Raw genomic sequence first — 17,457 nt, 5'->3', positions numbered from 1 at the left:
ACGAATGCTGTCAAATACGAACTAAATCCTACACAGTAGCTGGAAAGTAAAAGTTTAGAGCATCTGCAATCTGATCTTAGACAATGTACTATACACTTAAAACAACTTAAAACTCTACTTAAATTCTCAGACACCATGGTAAATGCCAAGTATCTGATAATAGTTCATGGGCTTCATCTTCTTCCAAAGACACTAAGAGTTAAGTAGAAATCAAGCAACCTCTTATACAAATGCAAACTAGGAAGAGAAGACACCAGCATCTCTACTAAAATCATATTTGGTATTAGATTTAGAGTTAGTTTTCACAGAACTTTCAAAGCCATTTAAGAAATAAACACTAGAACAAGGACAGGAGGGTTCAAAGACAGAATGTATCAGCATAAGACACTGTCTACATTGTACTGGAAACTACAGAGAAAGGCAGGAAAACTACACAATAAATTGCTCTAACAAACTATTAAGCTAATAATTAGCAATAAACAACTAATGTACACAATGTTTGTACAAGAAAAACATCTCAGAACTAAATTCTTTATCAAGGTTATGTGGCATAGATATCTAACAATATCTGCTAAAACATTTGAAAAATCACTTATTATTCTATTGAAAAATGAAGATCATTACTTTGAAAAAATCGATACATCTTTGTCCATTTTCCTGATCACTCCATAGGAAAAATTCTTAGTGGAAGATACTCTGCACAGATATGTGCCTCAGGAGGCCCCACTGCCCTATGAATTGCTTTAGCCAGAGCAACTCTGGTTTTTACTTCAAGTTGGAGAATCATTGCATTAGACTGTGAGTTGCTTGCAGAGTCAATTGATCTCCATTGATCTCCTCTTCTTTGTATTTTTAGTGCCTGATCCAAAATAGATACTCAATAATTGGCTGCTACATAAAAAACTATTTTTATTTTTTTCTTTTTATTTCCTTTTACAGTCTGGCAATAGTACAAAATGACACAACTGTGAACTCAGCAAGGAAATGAATGCCTATTGAGCCATTAACAGGCAATTTCACTGTGAGCTTCATTTTTCTTCAAGGCAATTTTCATTTTCACATTTTATTTAATTTTTCTTACCAGGCTAATATACACTGGTAAGAACACTGGCTCTATGCCAATGTTTAAACATGGACTATAGCTGATATTTAGTAAATGTCAAAAAGGAATGCTCACCAATAAATGATCTAGAGTGGGAAATGGGCATGAGTTGAGAGAAGCATTTGTTAAACATTATCAAATTCCCTTTAATGGTCTAACATTATGGATATATTATAAAGTCACACTAAAGGTTCAATGGAACTAGGAAACAGTGGTACTTTTTCCATAAACTGAACCTGTAATAAAGGAGAAATCTCTGCATGGTAAGCTGATATTAGTGATTTTAAAAAAGCATCAGAAAGGAATTGGACTACATTTAGTTCTCTTCATGGTGATTACAACCAACCACTGCTTTCTCTGCTTGAAACTGCAATTTTCAACACACAAATTAAAATTGGCTGAGGATTTTCATTCAATGCTCTAAGGCTTAATCAGGTGTTAAAAACAAAGAGTAGGATTGCCCTTAGCAACAATGCCCATTTAAGGGAAAAAAGATAATGATATAGTGAGAGACATCTCAAAAGTACACTGCAGATGCTACTAGCAAGAGCATCTGCTTCCATTACCAAGCTTTAAAAGTGGATGACTGGCCGGGCACGGTGGCCCATGCCTATAATGCCGGCACTTTGGGAGGCTGAGGGAGGTGGATCACAAGGTCACGAGATACAGACCACAGCCTGGCCAACATGGTAAAACCATGTCTCAACTGAAAATACAAAAAATAAAAAAAATTAGCTGGGTGTAGTGGCATGCATCTGTAGTCCCAGCTATTTGGGAGGCTGAGGCAGGAGAATCGCTTGAACCAGGGAGGCAGAGGTTGGAAAGGAGAGGTGAATTCACTTCAGGTAACAGAAATAGCAGAGAATAAATTTTAACTTCACATTCAAAATTCTCCAGAATATATTCTTTTCTACTGCTGTGTCTCCACCTCTTTTAAGATCATGCAGAGTTTACTTTCTTGATGTAGGTACCCTTGCTTATAGATTCATACAATTTCCATATGAATCTAGAACTATCTTACCATACAACAAGTTAATTCTTCCCATGTCTATCAAAAAATCACATACCATGGCTGAAAATATCTAAAACCTAAACAAATGCCAATTGTAATTTATGTATAATTCTGAAACACCATAAAGGCACCGTTTTCTTCCCAGAGATTTTTTTTTTTTTTAAACCATTTGTGGGTCTGCCACCAGGATTTAAATCATTCACAGTTCTCTTCTGTTCCACTGTTGATTTTTCTTCTTTGGTAGAAGTGAGAAACTCCATGGAAAAAGACTACATATCCAATGTGTACCGTAAACCTCTCTTTCTCTTCCCTGTGGCTCCACAAACAGGGGGTGGTCCTTCCTTTGTGATACGACTTAGGCGTGCACTGAGTGCAATATGCTTTTCAGATATTATTTTGGCTGTAGTTTCTGCACATGTTATTCATTATTTTTCTTATTTGCTATGTAGTAACTCTCACTGCCCTGTGAGCATTAGATCAGCGCACTGGAAATGGAGTTTACATTTAAGCTAAGAAATATATAGGTGGTCCATCTTATATGAACCTTGTTTTGTACTCTTTTAATGGGATTAGCTAAATGAATCACCTTTTTAAATATGAATAAAGATTATATGTACATATATATACAGACATATAATAAAGGATAATTTAAGGAATTTTTTATAGATAGCCAAAAAGAGTAAAATAATTTATTCTACTGGATTGTGTTTTGGGATTAATAACCTAAAACATTCTTATATATACACAAAATTACTATTACTGATAATACTATATGATCTCAAAGACTTATAATGGAAACTTAAAAATTACTATAATGTTGCCTTTAGAAGGTAAATCTAGAAAAATTTTTAGGAGGAATATGAGGAAATATAGTATTTTCTAGTTCTCCTGAAGTGTTTTACATCATGACCAAGCCCAGTACTTACTAAATTTCTTTAACTTCCTCAAACTTTAAATTTAAGGTCTGTTTCAGGTGCCTATTTAGAGGTGAGAATCACTAGTGAGGGGATCTGCTGTGCTTTTCTTTGCAACAAACTTCCTAAAATTTCTCCTGTGAATATCAGTATATTTCCCACTGACTCATATTTTGTTGACTATTAAAGAAATTACAAAAGGAGAGAAAAACATAAACTAGAAGATCTTACTTGAATCCTTCTGAACTAAAATTTTATAAAAATTTATAAAGTTTTACACTGAGAAGAAATTAAGATACAGCAAAAAAACCTGATGTACCAAAATTACAAAATAATTTAAACTCCTCTAGAAACTTACCATCAATTTGTTACTGGAATGAAAACAGCAGCTTATATGGCAAGTCTTAAGAATGATATTTAGCAATATGATACGTAATGAAACATTCAGCCACTTTTAGGTAAGAAACTGTGCTATTCAAATGACTGATGAGCGTGAGCTCTCCTAGCCTCCAAAACCAACATCTGTTGATATACTGTGCAGTCATAGGCATTCGGGAGACCTTACAATATAGGGACTGAGTCTGCAGAAATAAAATACAGATAGCCTTTCCATAAGACGAAAGAGAAAAGCAAATTTAAAAAAGATTTCCTTTCTGAAACGCATTTTAGATATAAACCTCCTCTTGTGGAATTTATGTTGTCATAGGTTAAGGTACTGCTTTCTGCTTCAATGATTCAGATAGTTTAAATAGGGACCGTTTCTATTGGTGTGTATTTGATTATGTATGAATGTGCATGTGTACACTAATTGGCAAATAGAACTATGAAAGGCACTAAAAAGAAAACTCCACCTAGTATAGATATTTATTATGGTGTTCACACCAGAAAGCTTAGTTTACCTATAATATTGCTGTTCATTTTCTATTAAGAAAATATCATCTAGTTATGTTGAACCACTGTACTCAACACATAGCAGATTTTAAAATGGTAGCAAGCTCTTTGTAAGCTGGCGCTTAGCAAGGAGAAGGCCATGTCCAGTTCAAGCACCAAGACTGTGAAGCCCAACAGCGAGAGGCTGAACAAGTTCGAGTCGGACATCTTCCAGGCTCTTCTGGAGCTGGAGATAAACTTGCACCTCCAGGCTCAGCTCAGGAAGCAGAGTATTCCAGCAGCCGAAGAACCTAAGTTGGTGGTGGTCAGAAAGCTATCATAATCTTTGTTCCCTTTCCTCAACTGAAATCTTCCCAGAAAATCCAGGTCTGGCTAGTACGTGAATTGGAGAAAAAGCTCAGTGGGAAGCATGCTGTCTTTATTTCTCAGAGGAGAATTCTGCCTAAGCCAAATTGAAAAAGCCATACAAAAAATAAGCAAAAGCGTCCCAGGAGCCGTACACGACACACTTCTTGAGGACTTGATATTCCTAGGTGAAATTGTGGGCAAGAGAATCTGTGTGAAACTGAATGGCAGCTGGATCATTTTAAAGGTTCATTTGGGCAAAGCACAGGAGAACAAGATGGAATGCAAGACTGGAACTTTTTCTGGTGGCTATAAGAAGCTCATGGGCAAGAATGTTAACTTTGAATTCCCAGAGTTTCAATTGTAAACAAAAATGACTAAAGTATATTCACAGTAAAAAAAAAAAAATGATAGTGGACCAAAAAGTGGAAATGTTAAAAGAAAGAGAAATCCAGCTGGGCATGGTGGCTCACACCTGTAATCCGGCACTTTGAGAGGCTTAGGCGGGTGGATCATGAGGTCAGGAGTTTGAGACCAATCTGGCTAACATAGTGAAACCCTGTCTCTACTAAAATAATAATAATAATAATAATAATAATAATAATAATAACAACCAGGTATGGTGGTGTGCGCCTGTAATCCCAGCCACTCAGGAGGCTAAGGCAGAGAATCGTGTGAACCTCTGAGGTGGAGGTTGCAGTGAGCTGAGATCACGCCATTGCATTCCAGCCTGGGTGACAGTGTGAGACTCCATTTAAAAAAAAAAAAGTGAGAGAGAAATTCATCTCAGTATGTCATGAAACTAACATTCACACCCTTATTCATTTTGACTATGCACTGTTAAGAAGCAAAATCTGTTTAATCTGGTTTATATCTAGAGTATAAAGGGAACTATGTAAAGAGTATTAGATTCCCCAGGCTTTCTTCCATGTGTAGGAAAGACAGGTAAAAAATTATTAGATAGAGAAGGAAACATTCACCTCTTCATGGAAAAGTGGGTATATTCAGCATGGATTAGAGATATCTGACAGCATGCCTCTGCATGTCACAGTAACAAATTTTTAATGTCACAGCTAGATCTAAGCAACAAGAGATATTAAAAGTTTTTGATACGAAAAAGAGCATGATAGAGGCAGTTCCTAAAAACATTCATTTGTATTGCCCAAAGTATGTTTTATATATATCTGAACATGATCTAGGAGGAGGACAATGAAAATGAAAATAAAGGACACAGAGGGCTCCAAATAAAAGTGGTTTCCAAAATGACTGAGGTTTCAAATTTGGGTGACTGAGAGAATGAGGGTGTAAACATAAATAGAAAAGGCAAGAAGAATATTTACAGCAGAAAGGTATCAGGGAAGTTCTTGACACTCAGAATTTTAGCTAGTAGTGGGACACCCGAGTAGACTCATTTAAGCATGCAGACTGAAAAGCTGGAACTGGACTTGAAAAGAAGTGCAGAGTTGGGCATATGTCTTCAGGTGTCATTTACTCAAGTATTTATCCAAGTATTTAGTGATCCTTTAGCGTGTGATTAAATTTCTGTGGAAAAATGTAAGGAGAAGAAACTAGATCTCAGGACCTTTCCTCTGCCCCCAAGAGTTATTGATTTAAGGACTTTTATTGAGCTACTGTCCTAGGGGTTAAATATTAACAGCCAGATGATAGTAGTCCCTCTCTCTACACCTGCTCTAGAGAGATAGAAATTCTTCTTGCACGGAACAAGGCCATGCTACCTCTCTGTTTAGGGAGCCTTGCCAATGGAACTCGTGTGTTCTCAACTGGAAAGCACTTCTACTCAAGAAAGCCTAGAGTGCTTCCCTCCAGCTCGACCTTGTCCTAACCTTGCTTTCAGAGTGGTGAGACCCATGGTGGCCTCCATTCTCTTCCCATTCCCAGTGTCTGATTGGAGCACACATACCCTGTAATCTCTTTTCCTATGACTCTGCAGAGGTAAGGAAGGGACAGAGTTTCATTTTTTTTTCATTTAATTAAATTGATTAATTTTTGTCATGAGGGCTTGCTCTGTTGCCCAGGCTGGAATGCAGTGGCACAATCTTGGCTCACTGTAGCCTCGACCTCTTGGGCTCAAGTGATCCTCCTACCTCAGCCTCCTGAGTAGCTGGGACTAAAGGTGTACACCAACACGCCTGGCTAATTTTTGTATTTTCTTTTTTTGTAGAAATGGAGTCTTGCTATGTTGCCCAGGCTGGCCTTGAACTCTGGCATCAAGCAGTCCTTCTACCTTAGCCTTCCGAAGTGCTGGGATTACAGGTGTGAGCTATCATGCACAGCCCAGAGTTTGTTTAGGTTGGAAGAAAATCAGCTTGCTCTTCTCTGCCTCATAACCCTTCCTATGCTGTGTGGATAAATTTCCCCAAGGAACCTTCTCTCACCTTAAAAATACCTAGTGGATGAAAGAACAATTGGTAGCACAGGCTATTGACAGAAACTAAAATACAACTCTAAAGATATCAGGAGTTAAAAAAGGAAGCCAGTAAATTTCAGGACCATAATTATCAACTAAAAATCCTTAAGAAACCTTTGGGGCAATAGGAAGTGGTGAATCCTTGTCAGAACCTGAGTGGCATGGAAGAAAAGAGTGGTATGTGAGGGATAATGGAAGGACACACAGACGGGAAAGCTTTCTGGCTGTATTGTTCCCTGCCCATAGCACCCTGTTTGACCTGTGTGTGTGTGTGTGTGTGTGTGTGTGTGTGTGTGTGTGTGTGTGTGTGTGGAGGTGGGTAAGACTGGGCTGGATGAAGCCTCTTTCATTGCAACTGTAAAGTTTGGCTTAGGTTTGGAACTTAGGAAAACTTAAACCCAAAATAACATGCTTAAAAAGCAAAACACTCCAATTCCAGGAGTACATCCTCAGTGCCCTAAAGCGAAAACTGCAGAAAGAATTCCTACCCATGCCTTGGAACAGGAAAACCAGATCTCTCTGGTCAACCTGAAGGCATAGAGGCAGGCAGGAACAGGTGCCAATGAAACGGCTATTCTGACAGACCCCCCGAATGCCTGGGAATTCCATCAGAGTGTGGCTGCCTCTAATAAGAGAAGTGATCAGGTAAAGGAACTAGGGATTTAATAAACTGAGATTGGGCCCTGCCTCCAAATTTACCTAAGTAGGACCTAGCTTTTGGTGTTCCTCCAAAGGGACATTAATGCCTGTTAGGAACAATGGCGGGGGGAAAGGGTCCTTTGGGGAAACATTTAAGACAGGAGAAACTCGTGAACAAAAAAGAAACACAACTTACAAGAAAGTAGACCTAGTAAAAACAGGTATCAAGAATTTCTGAAAAGTATGATAACCAATCTTAGAAACATGAAAGCAAGAAAAGCAGTTATAATGAACTAAAAATAGTTAAATGAAAATATAACTGCTAAAATAAAGAATACAATGCTGAACTGAGTATAATTATCATGCACTCTGAAAGCTCAAATAAAAAATTTGTCTAAGACATCAGAAAATTAACGGAAAGATTGTGGAAAAAAGGGAAAAGAGGAACAGAGGGGACTACATGTATAGAGATGGGGGTCCAAGAAGAGAATAAGAGGGAAAATATAACAAATAATGACCACTAATTTTCCAGAAGAAGGACTATGTCCTTAGATTGAAAGGACTCATGAAGTGCCAGAAACATAGAGAAGAAAATGACACCCATACCTAGACATATTATGGTTAAAGAATAAGAAAAATTTCTAAAAGCTTCTAGAGAGAAAAAGGAGACTGACAGTGGATGCATACACAAAATCACCATCTTCAGTTCCTGTCTCTTTACTGGGGAGGTGGAGGCAGGAAAGGAAGACACACTAAAACATACAGACATTTAAGGGGGAAAAATGAGAACAAATGTAGTTATCAAAACCCAAGAAATAGACAGGATAGAGTATAAAAGTTTCAAACCTGTACAGAAAAATCTCATCTAAAGTTAGGAGTAGAAAAAAAAATCATAATAGATGGAAACCAAAATAAATGAGAATAAATGAGGCCCAATATAGCAATAAGTATAACAACAGTTAATATACTTTTTATTTGCACCTAACACATTGAATTCTCAGAAACCCTTAAGTTACTACTGTCACCAGTTTACAGATGAGGAAACAAAGGCACAGGGAAACAATATTAAGGTTTAAGGTAAAATGGCAAGTGGTGAATCTAGGATTCAATCTTCAGCAGTGTGGATTCAGACACAGCATTCTCTTTTTTTTTTTTTTTGGAACAAGGTCTCACTCTATTGCCCAGGTTGGACTGCAGTGGTGCCAACATGGCTCATTGTAGCCTTGACCTCCTGGGCTCAAGTGATCTTCTTGTCTATCTCAGGACCATAGGTGTGTGCCACAACGCCTGGCTATTTTTAATGTTTTTTGCAGACTCAGTGTCTTACTTTGTTGCCCAGGCTAGCCAGACACAGCATTCTTAACCACTACATTATACAGAGGATTGAACATAAGGATTTGGAGAAAAAAACCAAAGACAAGGCACATAATGAAACAAAGGAAAGCCAGGTTAGCAATTTAAATATCAGACATTAAAAAACAAAATTCAGGGCACAGAAAAGGCCATAACGGTTAGAGAAGAATCTTTGTATATGACAGTATATAATTATATATATATTATATAGTGTCAGGTGAAATATACATTTCACCTGAAATATTCAATTAGGCTCTATAAGAGAAAATTAGATACCATTTATAAGAGCAACTAACATTTTAATAATAGGTGCCATGTATTAGCTCATTTATTCTTCATAACTCTATGAGAAGAACACTTTCTATCTCTATTTTAAGAAGATTAAAAATCTAAAGCCAGAGAAGTAATTTGTTGCTCATCTACTAAGAGGTGGAGTCTAAACTGTGGAAAGTCTGGACTTAGTTCCTGAGCCCTACAACACGGGTCAACACTAGCAGAGGGAAGAAGAGTGGAGTGTTTAGTGAATGCTATTGAGAGAATTTGCTCATGATGCAGAGATGAATAATATGGGATCCCCCCTCCTTCACAGCATATACAAAAATAAACTCTGTATATGTAAAAGACCTACATGAAAAAACTAAAGCTGTAAAGTTAACAGAAGAGGCGGGGTACAGTGGCTCATGCCTGTAATCCCAGTACTTTGGGAGGCTGAGGTGGATGGATCTCCTGAGGTCAGGAGTTAGAGACCAGCCTGGCCAATATGGTGAAACCCCGTCTCCACTAAAAATACAAAAATCAGCTGTGCATTGTGGTGGATGCCTGTAATCCCAGTACTCTGGAGAATGAGGTAGGAGAATTGCTTGAACCCAGGAGGTGGAGACTACAGTGAGCTGAGATAGTGCTACTGCTTTCCAGCCTGGGCCACAGAGTGAGACTCAAAAAAAAAAAAAAAAGTTAACAGAAGAAAATGCAGGAGTGGGAAGTCCTTCATATCCCAAAAGTGCAACCATAAAGGAAAAAATTAGTGAAATATGACTATGTTAAAGCCAATGATAATCCTAGCTACTTGGGAGGCTGAGGCAGGAGAATGGCTTGAACCTGCGTAGCGGAGACTGCAGTGAGCCAAGATCGAGCCACTGCACTCTAGCCTGGTGACAGAGTGAGACTCTGTCTCAAAAAAAAGAAGGGTATCACAGGAGGAAATAAGAAGGGAGCCAGCCTAGAAGATACTTTCCACATCAATAATCAACAACAAAAAAAATCACATCCAGAATACACAAGGAATTCTCATATACCAGCAGGAAAAAAGAGAAGAAACCCAACAGAAATTTCAGCATCCCTTTCCCCTCTTCAACGTCCTAGTTTTCTTTGTAGCAATATTACCACTGATTTTATAGTCTGTTTGAGATATATCAAGTATTACCATTCACACAAACACACACAACAATTATTGTTTTGAATATTTGTGTGTGTATTTACTTATGTTATTGAACAACAGCTATGATGTGAAGGCTGGGATTACTTTTTCCTGTTGTTCACTGCTCGATTTCTAGTACTTATTAACGCTACTTGCACACAGTGAGTACTCAAAAAAACACTTGCTGAAATAAGTGAATGAATACATTTCAAAAGCAGAAACTGAGAAGGGTAAATACTCCTATGAGATGCTCAACCTCTCTAGTAATCAGAGAAATGAAAACCAAAACAACAAAGTGTCATTTCATAACCATCAAATTGGCCATGTTATAAATTCAGTAATACCATGTATTGTTATTAAGGTAGGGAAACAGCAACTCTATTCCATGGATCTGGGATGGCACAATAGTACAGCTGTTTTGGAACAATGTGGCAATTCAAACGGGAAAGAAATATACATATACCCCACAGCCAAGCATTCCCATACCCACCCCCCAATATATCTCCTAGAAGAACTCTTGCCTGAGGGCATAGAGAGGATATACATTGCAGTACTTTCCATGATAGCAAGGATTTGGAGGAAATTTTTGTGGTATCCCTATGAGAAGAGATAAATAAAATTATGTATATGCATTAACAAGCAGTGATGAGAATAAACAAACTTGGCTGGGCATAGTGGCTCATGCCTGTAATCACAGCACTTTGGGAGGTCTAGGTGGCAGGATCACTTGGGCCCAGGAGTTTGAGACCAGCCTGGGAAACACAGGCAGACCACGTCTCTACAAAAAAAAGTTTAAAAATTAGCTGGGAGTAGTGGTACACACCTGTTTTCCCAGCTACTCAGGAGGTTGATGTGGGAGGATAGCTTGAGCTTTGGAGGTTGAGGCTGCAGTGAGCTAAAATCAGGATGCACTACAGCCTGGGCAACAGAGCAAGACTCTACCTTCTCAAAAAAAAATTAATTTGTTCTACATATGGTGACATGGATGTGTCTCAAAAATATGCAGAAAAATAAAGGTAAAAAAATTTTAGGCTGGGCAGGGTGGCTGATGCCTATAATCCCAGCCCTTTGGGAGGCTGAGGCAGGTAGATCCCTTAGGCTCAGGAGTTCGAGACCAGCCTGGGCAACATGATGAAAACCCCGTCTCTACTGAAAATAAAAAAACTTAGCTGGGCGTGGTGGCATGCATCTGTGGTCCCAGATACTTGGGAGGCTGAGGTAAGAGGATCACTTGAGTCCAGGGCAGGGGGGTGGGTAGAGGTTGCAGTGAGCAAAGATCACACCACTGAAGTCCAGCCTGGGTAACAGAGACCCCATTTCAAAAAAAAATAATTTACTGGAATATCATTATAAACACAAACCTTTTCTTCAATTCAATATGCATATAATAATAGGTATTTTTCACAGAATCACATGTATACAACTAAAGTACAGCAAATGATGGGAACATATGAAACACTTGAGAATATTCCTCTAAGGTGAAGTAAATAGAATGGGACTGGGAATACAAAGAATATACAAAAATAACACATACAAATCAAAGAGCAACTTGCTTTAGTTCAAGACTCTAGGGAGATGGCTAGCTTGCAAATCTTCCCCATTCTTTTGCTGGCATGTCCTCTAGCACCTTGCTGGGGCTTTGCCTTAGAACAGAGGGAAGGCAATGCACTGACACACCAGGATCAGATGTTAATGGCCCTGGGTTCCTCCTTTCTCTCTTGCTGCTATATGTAAATATGTATTGACATCTCATTTTAAAACAAATTCATGTCCTTATTTTTAGGGATTTTCTTGGATCCAATGGCACAGATAAGTTGAATGCGGCCCCTGGACTGTGTAACTGGCACCATAAAAAGAATATCAGTCTTTTTCAAGGAACTGCGGAGAAAGGGACACCTGCCAGAGAGGAGAGATGGGGAAATGTTTCAACTTTTGAGAAAAGAAAGAAACAGTCTAGAAATTACTCTCCCTAGGGAGACCAGGAGAGCTTAGCATGAATGAACTCCATCAGTATTGTAGGAAAGTTCTGTTTTAACCGCCTCCTTCCATGTTCATTCATGAGCTATAGACACTTTATTACGGCCCCAGGGCTAAATTTAGGCAACAGCGGTTTTTGTACTTATACCGGAACACGGCCACAGAAATTCATTCACGTATCATCTAGAGCTGCTTTCATGCTTATAACTGCAGAGTTGGGCAGCTGTAAGAGAGAAAGCTGTATGGCCTGCAAAGCCTAAGATACTTACTATCTGTCCCTTTACAGAAAATATGTGCCCAACCTTGCTCAAAACACCAAGCCTTTCTTTAACTTGTCCTAAGTTGAAATGGCTCAGATAGGTTTATTAAAAAGGAGGCAATCACTGGAAACCATCATGGGTTCAAGAAGAACCAGGTACACCAAGCTAACTCTGCTTCCCTTTCCCACATAATGAGGTCAGCAGGCTGACAGGTCAGAGAAATGCCATAAGTTCCACACATATGTGCTTAGCAAATCAGAACTGTCAGAGAACCGTAAGCAATCTATTAGGTAGATTTGTATTGGAAACACAGAGCAGAGTGTTGATACACTGATGATTAACTTTGTAAAGCTTTAGGGAGAACTTCAGTAGAAAGCTACAGAGTGCTGCATTTAAAATTTGCTGAACAGAAAAGAATCAAGAATTTGGATGTGGTTGTGGAAGGTATACATGCTTATTCAAAGTTAGTATGAAACAAAACAGAAAAACAGTTAAATGAATAAGAGGGATGATGATGGAAATCAAGATAGCAGTTATCTTTGGAAAGCTCCTCAACTAAAGGGAGCATGAGGGGTTTCTGGGGGGGCTGGTCCTGTTTGGGTGCTTGTTACAGGAGTGTGTACACTTTGCAAAAATGCTGAGCAGTGCAATTATACTTTATGCACTTTCCATTACAAATTACCTATATCATCAGCAGTATGTAATCTGTAGCTCTGAGAGAGAGAGAGAGAGAGTGTGTGTGTGTGTGTGTGTGTGCGCGCGTGCACGCGTACTGGTGATGGGGGTGATAGTGATGGTGGTTTACCTAAAGGAGTCACACCTAAAACTGTAAACCACTGAATTACTGTAGGCTTCTGTAGCATTTAGATTTCTTATGTATTTTTAGACATTTTATTGTCAAATATAGACTTCCCTGGTGGTGTTCATCATAACTGGCTAATAGGCTGTAATATAGCCATTGCAGTTCCTTTAACACTACTCGGTCAAGGTAGAATAGTAAAAGAGATGGGCTGGGCTGAGCAGATGATTATTATGTTAAAGCAAACTACTGGGATTTTATGAAGTTATAAAATTTATTCAGTGTGTCCTCTTTTAGCTGTACATGTATGAAAGAAACATTCTCTCAACATTTCCAACATTTATTCATATTTTCTTGGAAGCAAACATAGGGTTGACATTCATTAACAGTTTGTAAGTCTTTTCAAAGCCAAACATCTGCTTGGCATCCAATGGTGTTCACAATTTTTTTTCTTTAAAGGAATCTCTGCTGAGCATTTATTAGCGTCATGGGTACTTTCTGACTACGTTTTAAGTAGAACATATATTTAGAGAAATTCTTAAAGCTAAAGGCAATCTCTAAAGATTTAAGAAGTAGATCTGCCTTTATTTAATGCACTCATGCTATCACAGCAAATATTCCATGTCCCTTCAGACTTCTTGCAGGACCCCTTGATCGGAGGAAGGTGAAAGGTTTTGCCTGGAATGCCACTCCCAAATGACAACACTCAATGAAGTCAAGTGTTTTTTTAAACACTATGGGGAAAATGGCCTAAAAGGGGGTTAAACTTTGATTAGAGATGTTGCAAGTAGGAAAAAATGCTTACTTGAATTTAACTTTTGCTTTTCAGAAGACATGAGTACATAAACTATGTAGAACAATGATTACTAGATAGTCTAAAAGCTGGAGGCTCTAAGCCAATTTTCAACCAACTGTCACAGAAAATAAGTTTCGAAATATGTTTAAACTAAACTGACAACTACAGAAAAAATGTAAAATTCTTTGAAAGGCTGGGTTATGTGAACTGATGAGGACCTCAGAAACCACATGCTATTTAACACACAGTAATACTTCACTGCAACATTCCCACTCTCTTCTGGAGGGAATATTAAAAGAGGTAGAACAGATGCTTCCCCAAATTAAGCTGGTCCCAGCAGTAGAAAGACTATTCCCAGCAGAGTGGCCAACAGAAGGAAGGTTCATCCAAAACCTAAAAGGGCTATGAGAGGTCCTCTGGCCCAGAAGCTTTCCAGCCAGGACAAGATGACCCAGGAAGGGGGCATGTGTCTATTTCCTACTCTACTATGTCGAAGCTGCTCCACTTTTATTTGCTTTCTACATCTGGGTTCCCTGGACGACTGAAATCACTGATATTCAAATCTCTTTCTTTTACAGGTCACAAAACCAAGGCCAGAGAGATTCCATCAGATATTTAAACTGCCAAAGCAGTAGAGCTAGAACAAGCATTCTGCGAATCTCTAGATAAAATGCCTTTATACCAATTATACAGGCTGTAAGACCTGAGGGCATAAAGCACTGGTCACAGACTAGGAATTACTTATTTAGTACAGCTACGGCCTGGAATAGTGCTTGATTTCAGTTGTATCCACAATCTCCATGAGCCTTAGAACAAGATTTTCCCCCTATGTCTACCTCTCCAAGGAGTTTCAGTGAGTCTGTAAAACCCCTGAAGGGGTGCATGCAACTTTACATGTTTGTGTGTATGTGTACTTCTTGAGGGAATGGTCTGTAACTTTAATTTATTCTCCAAAAGTATCTGTGATCACAACAAATCAAAAGAATCAGTAGACTTGAGCGAGGAAGTAGAGGGGAAGACGGACCATAAAGAGGCAGTATATGTTTATAACCAGGAAAATGTATCAGAAACTACCTATAAACTAGGAGCATGGTTCCTACTAAACAAGTCAGGTTATGCAGGAAAATACAATGTTAAAAATAAAAGCAGCACAGTATCCATGAAAGCACAGTATCCGGCTGGGCGAGGTGGCTCATTTCTGTAATCCCAGCACTTTGGGAGGCTGAGGTGCGTGGACTGACTGAGCTCAGGAGTTTGAGACCAGCCTGAGCAACATGGCAAAAGCCTGGCTCTACTAAAAATACAAAAAATTAGCCAAGCATGGTGGTACACACTTGTAATCCCAGCTACTCGGGAGGCTGAGACATGATAATTGCTTGAACCTGGGAGGTGGAGGTTGTAGTGAGCTGAGATTGCACCACTGCACTCTCCAGCCTGGGTGACAGGGCCAGACTCTGCCTCTAAAAAAAAAAAAAACAGGAAAGAAAACACAGTGCTTGTTAGCCTGATAAGACAGGTTTCATTCTACTTCTTGGGTTTTATATACTTAAGAAAAATATTTGAGGCACAACATTCAACCTATACTTTGGAAACCAAAACCACCAGGGCTCCAGAGCCCTGAATAAATTTGGGGTGGGGGGATTAGCTCTGTCTGAAAATTTCCTTCATGAAAACAGTGGTAAGAGGGAGACATAATGTCTACTGCCTGGGAACAACTGTTTCAATTCAGCTGAAGATTCTGGAGGGACACTGCTCATCTTTATAACTGTGTCAACGAGGCAAACACTAACATCTGCCTCATTCTGCCCCATATGCTGATAATAGCAGGGAAGAAAGTGGATGATGCAATCTGAGGATGGAACTAACACGGAGATTCTCATCATCTGTTACAGGAAGGCTTTCCCCTCTACTTCCAGTCTACCTAGGGCTGAAGAGAAGACTGCAGAGGAAAATCAGATTCTGAATTATCTGCATGTGTGTGGAATGACAAGTAGTAGATTGGAAAATAGTTTAAATTCGAGAGAAAAGCCCATAAAGTCAGCATGAACATACATGAATTTGGGAAACAGTATCGAACTGTATTTTGAAATAATAATCAGTATTTATCTGGAGCGTCTATCTTCTAATGGAGTAAAATAGAGAATTTCCTGAGGCTGAGAGATTGTAATCATCTGAGAAACGAAGAATGACACTCAGGTTTAACTGGAAAGAAGGATACGCAGAATGGCCCACCTATTCCTATCCAGGGACAGAGGCATTATCATGGAAATTATACTTTGAGGTCAGTAAGCAAAATGACAAGAAGATGGTCTGTGCCAATAGTTTAAATGCCGAGAGGCACCAGGCCAAGAAGGTACACAGACATAAATCCAGCAGTGGCACTGATGTAATTATGGGCTTAGACTAATTCTCAAAAGCAAGGCCGGAAGCTGAACCACAGTCCTTATGGGAAAACAGAGAGTATGAAGGAAATTAGAAGAAAAAAGCTGAGGAAAGATATGTTACTTAAGAAAAAAAAACAAAAACAGCAACCCTAAAACTCGAAATAAAAGTCAGTGTCTGCATAGGGACCTTCATGGTCTTGAAACATGCATAAAACAGAACCAAGGGAGGAAGGGGCCACACACAGCTTTATAAGATCCGTTTCAGAGCTGAGCCGCACGTGCATGGCAGGGTGTGATTCCCTCCCAGGGGCCTGGGGCCTGGAGAAGCCCAGAGGTCCATGTGACTTGTGAGCATCCAGAACAAGGATTTCGGGAGGGAATTTCACAAGCACAGAACATATTTTTTCTCCCTTGACTCTGTTTTCTAGTTTTTCTTTCCCTCTGCTATTAATTTTGTGGTTTGACTTTTTGAAGAATGGTGGGAGGTATTGTGTTAAGCAATGCTATAAGAATGAGGCTCAGCTGCAATGGCTGCATTATGAAAATTGGCCTCCCACATCTTTCAAACCCAATTGTGACTTGACTTAAATCAAATAGAAAGATACATGAAGGAGAGCAGGTATCAAATGTTACTCATCTTTCATGTGTCGCACTGTGTCCAGCACACAGAAAGCAGGCGCATAACAGATGCTGATGCTGGGGAACTGGCCATTTTATTGAAATACTTCTGTATTCTGTTTCTTGTTCTGTTTCCAACTAGGAGCCAGCAGTCCTAACACTTTTGTGCATTTAAGCAATCTTTTGTTGATCCTTATGATCCCATTAGTGAAAGTGATTAAGTGACCAAATCTGGCACAACATTATTCTGATGAAAAGTGTCAAAGTTGAACATTAGTCACACTTAGTCAAGATATTTGCAAGGAATTAAGCAAAATCACTGTAAAAGCAAATTGTAAAAAGCATGAGAATACCAAAGTAAAAATGAATCAAAATGATTTCCAACCTCTTTCTTCATGATTAAGCAAAGAGCCTGATTACTACTAATATTAAATATCAGTACAATATGTTGTCCAAGAATTTTATAGTACTATTATTTATTAATACATACCACAGAGAAGAAAAATAAATTATATGACTAAA

At 38.8% G+C, this 17,457-nt stretch overlaps 1 protein-coding gene across 7 annotated transcripts in view; it reads right to left on the bottom strand.

Moving 5' to 3' along the window:
• The window catches only part of ATP8A1 (ATPase phospholipid transporting 8A1), a 248,531-nt gene that overhangs the window by 54,758 nt on the left and 176,316 nt on the right, over nt 1-17,457 (bottom strand). The window lies entirely within an intron of this gene.

This window comes from Cebus imitator, unplaced genomic scaffold, assembly GCF_001604975.1.
Source record: "Cebus imitator isolate Cc_AM_T3 unplaced genomic scaffold, Cebus_imitator-1.0 Scaffold173, whole genome shotgun sequence".
NCBI classification, from domain to species: domain Eukaryota; kingdom Metazoa; phylum Chordata; class Mammalia; order Primates; family Cebidae; genus Cebus; species Cebus imitator.
This window is presented reverse-complemented; position numbering and strand designations above follow the sequence as displayed.